The 7,829-nt window shown below is 37.1% G+C and overlaps 1 protein-coding gene across 1 annotated transcript in view; it reads left to right on the top strand.

Moving 5' to 3' along the window:
• The first annotated feature begins 572 nt into the window (after positions 1-572).
• LOC133217039 (cAMP-specific 3',5'-cyclic phosphodiesterase 4D-like) overlaps positions 573-7,829 on the top strand; it is a 95,827-nt gene continuing 88,570 nt past the window's right edge. The window contains exon 1 of the mRNA XM_061362158.1: positions 573-1,124. The gene's annotated coding sequence lies outside the window, so the exon portion shown is untranslated. The remainder of the gene's footprint in view (positions 1,125-7,829) is intronic.

Raw genomic sequence — 7,829 nt, 5'->3', positions numbered from 1 at the left:
TATATACTAAAAATGATTTGAAAAAAAAAAATTGGTGATACTAAGCTATTCATGGCATTAAAGACAACTATGTAAAATTGCAAAACTCCAGAGTGTGATAAAATAGCAGATGAAATCTAAAATGAAATCCAAAGTGATGCACACATTGGGAAGGGGGCAAGCTGAATCTCGCATTATGGGCTCTCACTGAGTAATGCTGTGTAGAAAGGAGGTCACTGGGCAAAAGTGAACAGTTGTATGAATATGTTAGCTTGATGCTCAGAGGTCAAAGAGAAAGCTGAAAAGTTAGGAAGTGTGCGGAAAACAGCAGAAAACAAAGCAGGGACTGTCATGCTGGTGAGTACATGCCAGGACCACCTGCATGTTGAGCAATGCGGGAGATTCTGGTCAGACATATTGAAGTGTACATATTTTTGTTAATAAATGTATTATCCAGTCAGTGCCAGGAGGATGTGCATGTTTGAGAACTTGCAGCGTATACAGCAATTTTAAGTATATTTCTCCATTAAAAACAAGCATCCTTAAAACAGTTGTAACCCAACAGGCAAAAACCTAGATCTAGAGGTGCTTGACATCTGCACTGTTGACCATGTCATGCATAAAATCAGGACAGGCACAGTGTGTATGTGTAATATTCAAAGTGTTAATGAAAGAAGGAATTCTCTCCGGGCACAGTGGGATGGAGCAGATTTGGAAGGGTGCCAGCGATGGTTTACAATGAGAAATTATTAGGCTGATCAGGAAAACCTTGGCTAGTTTTGAAGAATGATGGCAGTCCCTCAGGGGTGTTTCCAGTATGTCCTGCGTGCAGTCCCCTCAGAAAGGTGTCCCTGCCCCAGTGCAGATTTCCCATGGGCCACTGTATCCTCAGAGGGACACTCAGTAGAGTGAAGTGCTTCTTCTCATCAGTCACATCTCCTGCAGCCCCCTCCAGCCATCCCCAGGCTGGTGCTGCAACCACCTCTGGGGCCTGCAGAGATGCTGGCAGCCATTATGGAACCAGCTGGAGTGAGAGCCTTCTGTGACTGCTTCAGCAAAGTGTACAGCTGCCTCCCATGCAAGGCATTGCTGCTGTTCCAGCTCCTTAACCCTGCTTTTACACCCAACAGCCTACATAAAAGAAGGTCAGTGAGTGGTGACGGAGTGGGGGAGTGAATGGTAAAAGAGGAACAATGGCTTCTGCTGTTCAGTTCATAGGGCAGTTCCCAGCCTGATTCAGCTCCCACACATTGGTCACTGGATTTCAAGACTAAGTTCAGTGTTTTGGATGGAGGCTAGCTGGACTTGGTGCCAGACAGTGCTCCCAGGTACATCTCATTTATCAGTCTAGACACAGTCTGAAGCAATCCACTGTCAAACATGTATTTACCTTCAGTATGAAAAGGACTCCCCTGACAATGAAAGATTATGTACTTTTAGTTCAAACTATATTTAAGTAGGAGTTCACATTACATTATCAAAAGTACTGATATCTATTGCTACTGTTGTTTCCTCTCAACCAAATACCAGAGAAAAAATACTTAGTGATTTACTCTCTCCAGTATTCTCTATCTTCCCGTGACCTGTTTTTAGCATGAGAAAAACATGGAAGAAAAAGTGTGCTTACTGGTTTTGTTTTTTAAAAAGAAAAGTGTTACTTGTTACTTCATTGTAAAATAAACCAAGATTTTTCTCAGTATTTTAAAGGTGAGCATGCACTTCTTTTCTTGTGGTCAAGCTTGGTAGTTAGCCTTGTATATGAACAGCGCTGCGCCTACTTTGAGGAAGGCCTATCTTGTTTTGTTCTGTTTTGATACAATCACTAGGATTGAGTCAGCCCAGGACCCTGGCTGCGAGTCCCCAGTGCTAAGTGAGTCAGTTTATAAACACAGTTATCAAACACGGTCATAAAGAAAATATATTTTTTACCCAAATTGCCTTTTCATGCCCCTCCCCAGCCTAAATGCCAGGTGGGGTTCCCCAGTTTTCACATCTCTGTCCTTCTGTTCTAAAGCATTTTCTGGGGTAAGTGCTGCACACTTCTGGATGGATGGCAGTTATTTTAAAAGAAAAAAAGCATTAAGTGGACTTCAGTGTCCCTCTATAGGTCATGCTCCACTCTGCTAGGATCACATTCCCTGTCCCCAGAAAACCAGGCTTTATAACTTTATCTAAAGAAATAAACAGATAATCTAGCAACAGGAATATTGTTGAATTCCTCTATGCTTCATAACCTACTACAGTAATTTTAATCTTATATTTTGTTAAAAACTCAGCATCCTGCTGGCCAATCTTCATTATCCAGTAAAGAGCTGGGATTAATGACATTTCTAATAGTAAGTCCTCAAAATTGTCTGACATCAATACAGCAAGATGCCTTCTCAAAGAATTTCTGGAAATAGAAGGCTTCTCCTTCTTGCATAGGCTGCAAAAATTCCTGAAAAGTTGTTTTTATGACCTGCATTTCATGCATTCCAATTGTTGAAGAAAGTATATAGGAAAGTAATTCTCCAGTATTGCTTAATTTTGTTTGATAGCATCTTGGGAATTTGAACATATACCTCTCCCTCCACCCCCTAAGAAAGGGTATATTACTTAAAAATAAAGGGCTGATAGTAAAAATATTCTTGCTATTTGATTGCTGGATTTGTGATTAATACTTGCAGAGACATTATTGTTAAAGTGAATAATGGCTAAAACTATTTCCCTCTGAAAAAATAAAGAAAACCAGCTAAAAACAGAGTTTTCTGCAAGTGTGACAAGTTCATGTCTATTCTCCTGAAATTAAATTTTGACATTTCCTGGATCAATGTCAAATTCCGATTTTCCCTACTAGAGAGCTTATTTACATATCATTCATGCTAAGAGATGGGGTTATCATAGAAACAGGAAATCCCAAAGAAGCACTAAAATACAAGCCACTTGTGAATGAATTTGGTCTATTTGCCATTTTTAAATGCTATTTTTATGCACTCCTCAGAAATGCTAGTACTGTATACAGTACATTTCTCAAAGGAAATCCCTTATAATTCTTCTGAAAGTCTGGGTTTTATAGGTGTGTTTTCAAGCTTTGGAGGATATAAGGAAAGTAGAAATTATCTTTTCAGTTTAATAACAGAAGTAAGATCTGTCTCTCATTGAATTTTTTTGTAAAACATTCATGTTGTTGCTTCCTCTGCATTTAGTCAAATGTGAAAATGTGGAATGTTCATACTCATGCTAATGATGCTTTTTTAGAAGCAGGGTATATGTGTATAAAGAGAGATGATGTATTTTGTTTGATATTATGACTTTCCATTTAAGTTCCACTGTTTTAAAAAAAAATACCTGGGATTTTAGCAGGGTCTTTCATTTTTTTGAATTAGTTTTTGGACATTTTCTTCTGTAGAATGATGGAACTAATTGGCTTAAAAAATGATCTTACACTGTATTATTCACATTGTTTTCTCTCTGTTCTGAAGAAATCTATGGTTTTGAAAAATGCCTACAACGTGAAGGAAACTATATAGAAAATATGTCATATTGAATGAAAGAAGGTAAAAGCTAGCCTAGCTAGGCAGGTTCGACTGATTTCTAGGTTATGCTTTACCAGATGATTAAGGAAGTAAGTGGCTGGTAACATGATAATAATAATAGTTTTAGGCTTGAGTATGCAAGTATTTATTTGCCCATCTCTCTCTTAATTATAGATTTCTCATATTTCAGTCATAGCCTATCTGTATAAGCCTGTTTTTCCTACTCAGTCATAATGAGAGAAATACAGTGCCTTGCTTAACATAAGAGAAATGAATAAAAATTCAGCATGTAGTCTGGAAGAAGATGGATCTAAATGCATTCTTATTTTGGGACCTCATTCCTTATCATGCTTCTGCTTTTTTTTTCATATCTGTTCCAGTAGTCTAAGTGTTTCACAGCCAGTTCCTTTTGAAAATCTCGTCAATATGACTTACCAGTTTGATTGGAGTGTCTGTGCTCCTTTGTTTCAGCTTTTTTTTCTTTTGTATACTCTTGTGCTGGGGAAGAAGGATGTCCCTAAGCAGCAATTCCAACTGAAATTAAACAAGTCAACATTAAATATTCCAGAATTGGTCCTAGTCACTGAATGAGTCATACATTGCAGGGAGAAGATCAGGCTGTTTAGATTTTTATCCTCAATTGCTGTAAAGAGAACATGTTTTGCTTGTCCCAGAGATTAAAATCTGCAAACAACTTTTTAGAGCAGTACCAAGTTTCTTACAGCAAAGCAGAGAGGCAGCAGATAATTCAAGAGATCTCTAGTGCTGCATGATGTTATTTTTCCCTGTCTTTTAGTTGAAAAAATTTTGGCTAACCAGCCATGAACTGCTCAGAAATAGAGACTTGTCAGAGATAAACAGTATGAGTTCTTCATCTCACTCATGCATATGGATGTTGGGGGGGGGGGAAATAAGAGAGTAAGATATATCTTAAGTCCTTGTTCTACCTTTTATAGAAAGATTTTAGGCAGTGATTGGCAACCTAAATTACTGTTTAAAATCTTTCTAGATCATGAATGTTTCCGAATGATAAAGTGTAACATTTGTACTCTTGTCAATCAGAAAGGAAAAAAAACCTTAAGCCTAGAGCTGTATTTTATTAAACACAGCTCTGATGCAGTTGCAGGTGCCTTGAGAGTCAGATTTACTAAAAATAATAAGTAGCATCATTATCTCGCTAGCTGCCAGCAGTCTGATCCCCGAAATCACTCGTTCCAAATTCACATTTTGAAAACACTTTCCTTGGGTTTTAGATAAGTACCTAAGTTTTAACTTTTGTTAAATGCCTGGTAGTGGATGGATCAATAGCTGTTGTACACAAGCATTAAACTCTCCATGTTGCCATGATCAAGAAATAAATATTAAAAGAACATAAGAACTTCCCAGCTAGTTCAATGTATGCCTGTGCAAATTTTAGTGAATGTTTTAGAAAAATAAATAAAATTAAAGGAATGTAAGGCTATCTGGCAGGCAGAAGGAATTCAAGTCCATCAAATTGTGCCACAAGGATTATTTTGCAAAGTTCTATAGTTCTTTTTAAATAAAATATTTTGCTTCTCTGAAGAGACACACATACATACAAAAAAAAAAAAAAAAAAAGGAAAACCAACAAAAAAACCCCATATACAAAGAACAGTGATATCTTCGATGTTACAAGAATGTCTCTTACTTATTTTTAAAATCTTCTGATTCACCATAGAATCTGCTCGAGCAGTTTGTTATTTTTCATTTCTCCTGTTTGAATATTGCTCTGTCAGGTCTTTTTCCTAAACTTAGGATTTTCTGATGTGAATGATATTGTTTTGCTTTGTGTGAATGTGCTGTTCTACTCAATAGACTTCCATTCCATCAACCATCTTGAAAGACTAATGAAAACATACATCTAGAAACAGAACACAAATGGGAAGGTGTTTTTATGCATTTTGTCATCTCTTAATCTTCTGTTCAGAAAAATAAAAATGTTTTGTAATTCAGCTACTGAGTATAAGCGTTTACATTTTAATTACTCTCTTGTTTAAAAGCTAAGCGATATCAGAAAAATCTTCAATTTTATGTCACTAGCTTTTTAGTCTGTTGTGTTTCACAGTTGCTATATGAATAATAATTATTAAGGTTGAAGGACTAAAGTGGTGAAATAAAAGTGTATGTATAAGGTTCTTTCTGCTTGAAGTCCACTCTGACTACCTTCTGTTTTAACTATTTCTTTGGCTAATATTTTGGACATATCTGTCATGTTCAACAGGAATGAGGTTCACAGTGCTTTAAATGAAAACTTGGGAAACTTTAAAGATCTGAAAGTAGGACATGTGGCTTCTGAAGGCACCTCTGGGCTAGTTGAAGAAGGTCTTTTTTTTGAGATGTCGTGACAATTCTAGGCATTACATCCACAGAAAAATAGTGATCAGTCTCTTTGATCAAACTTACATTGGGCAGGAAGCAATCTCTTCAAAACTTCATCCTAGCAATGAATAACCTTTGGTTTGCTGTTATACTTTTTTGATTTTAAGAGCTCTGCTATCCTGCTTTCTAGCTGTGTTATGGACTGGTACATTACAGACGTTAGTACAAACAATTGGAATTGTTTAAGACATTTAAGTCTCTCAATATAAGACTTAAGTCTTCCTTAATGTGAAAGAAATAATTGATGTCTGTTTAATATGCTACTACTGGTTTCCTGAGTTAAACCCATAAACTTGCACCTCACTTTCATACTTAGTCGCAGGTATTTTATGTGTCTTCTGCGAATTTTCTCTAAATGCATTAACTGTTTAATTAGATATTTTTCTCTTGTGTGTATTTTGAGCATTGCTGGAACAGATTAAGCAGTTATTTACTTTTGTCTCCATTTTATCATATAGCTATTTTAAATAGGAAAGGTAACATGAAGATAGTCTTCTGTGGATGCTGATTTCTATGTAGAGATAAAAAGTAAAAAAATTGTCATTGAAAATTCTCTTTTCTTTCCACAAAACTTAGATATGGTTTTTACGTATATATATATTCAAATATGTTAGATATAGTATATGAGTAATATACGAATAATTTGTAATAAAGTAGTTTTCTAGGAACACAATATCTCTTAAAGAAAGCCTACAACAATATCCCAGAAATTGCTTCAGACCTTCACAGGTTTTTCAATCCACTCTCCACTACTCACCTCCTATGTGCTCCCACATCTACTGATGTTATACTTAGGTTTTTCGTATAAAATCACCGAAAAAACCATGCATATTGCTTTTGCTTCTTTCACTGGATTCTAGGGCATGCTGGAATAAGATCTTTATCTTCCCATGCATTCTCTTTAGATACTCCATGAGTTCCAACATTTTTCCTCTCCTGTTCCCACAGCATGGACTTACTGGATTTCTGTCTGGGACCTTCACAACTGGTGTACCTTTTTTTGGCAAATCTCCACTGGTAGCTGGGATAGGTGTTGATGGCCATGGAGAAAATTGAGCCATAGTTCCTGGGAGTGAGGATTCCTTTGTTTCCTCACTGCCTCCATTGAGCATGGGCTGATGGTAATGCCCCTGAGACTTTGAGAGGCGGGCACCTCATACAACTCCAGCAGCCTAACCAGACTGTCATTCTGGGTGGAAGGATGGCACCATTCCAGTTCATCAATCTCTGACTGAATAAACTCCTGTCCACTCAAATCAATTTCCTCTTCCAGCAGCCTCTTGTGGTCTCTGATGTTTCTGATGACCACATCATCTCACAAGTCGAATAGACTTGAGTGGCTACTGATACAAGTGTCATCTGCAAAGGCTGACCCATACTGCCAGTTAAAATGTAAGGGGATACATAAGCCAGCCAGCACTATTCTCAAGAACTGACAGACTAGGCCCACCTATATACCGATGGGCAATGGTACGAAATCAATACCAGACATTGTTTCACCTTGCTAAATAACTACTGAGTGGTTGGTGAAGCCAATCTATAGAGAGGAAGCAAGCTGTAACTCCATCACACTGGGGCAGAGGCTAACTTGGTTACCCTGAAAGGCATCCAGCAGGACCATGAGGATGTGTTGCCTCTGCAGCTCTAATTGCAAATTACATCCTCTATTTCATTGCTGTAAAACTGCCAACAGCAATCTTTGTATGTATGATATCAAACATGCAAAAAATTAGCTGTTTCCTTAACAGCTGGCTTTGCCTCTCTGTTACTAGATGCTCCTTTTAAATAATTAAATACATAAATAATCAACATATTTATTTACATGAAGATAGTGGCAGAGTTTTGGAAAACAGAACAAAAGATCAAGTAGCATGCTGAAGACTTGCTCATGCATGAAGATAAGTGCGTTTCTTAAGAAGGAAAACTAGGTTTTTA

Source organism: Neopsephotus bourkii, unplaced genomic scaffold, assembly GCF_033783945.1.
Source record: "Neopsephotus bourkii isolate Nb327-2 ecotype Australia unplaced genomic scaffold, CSIRO-AGI_Nbou_v1 NB_1085, whole genome shotgun sequence".
NCBI classification, from domain to species: Eukaryota; Metazoa; Chordata; class Aves; order Psittaciformes; family Psittacidae; genus Neopsephotus; species Neopsephotus bourkii.
Note: the sequence above shows the minus strand (reverse complement) of the source record. Positions and strands in the feature narration are given on the sequence as shown.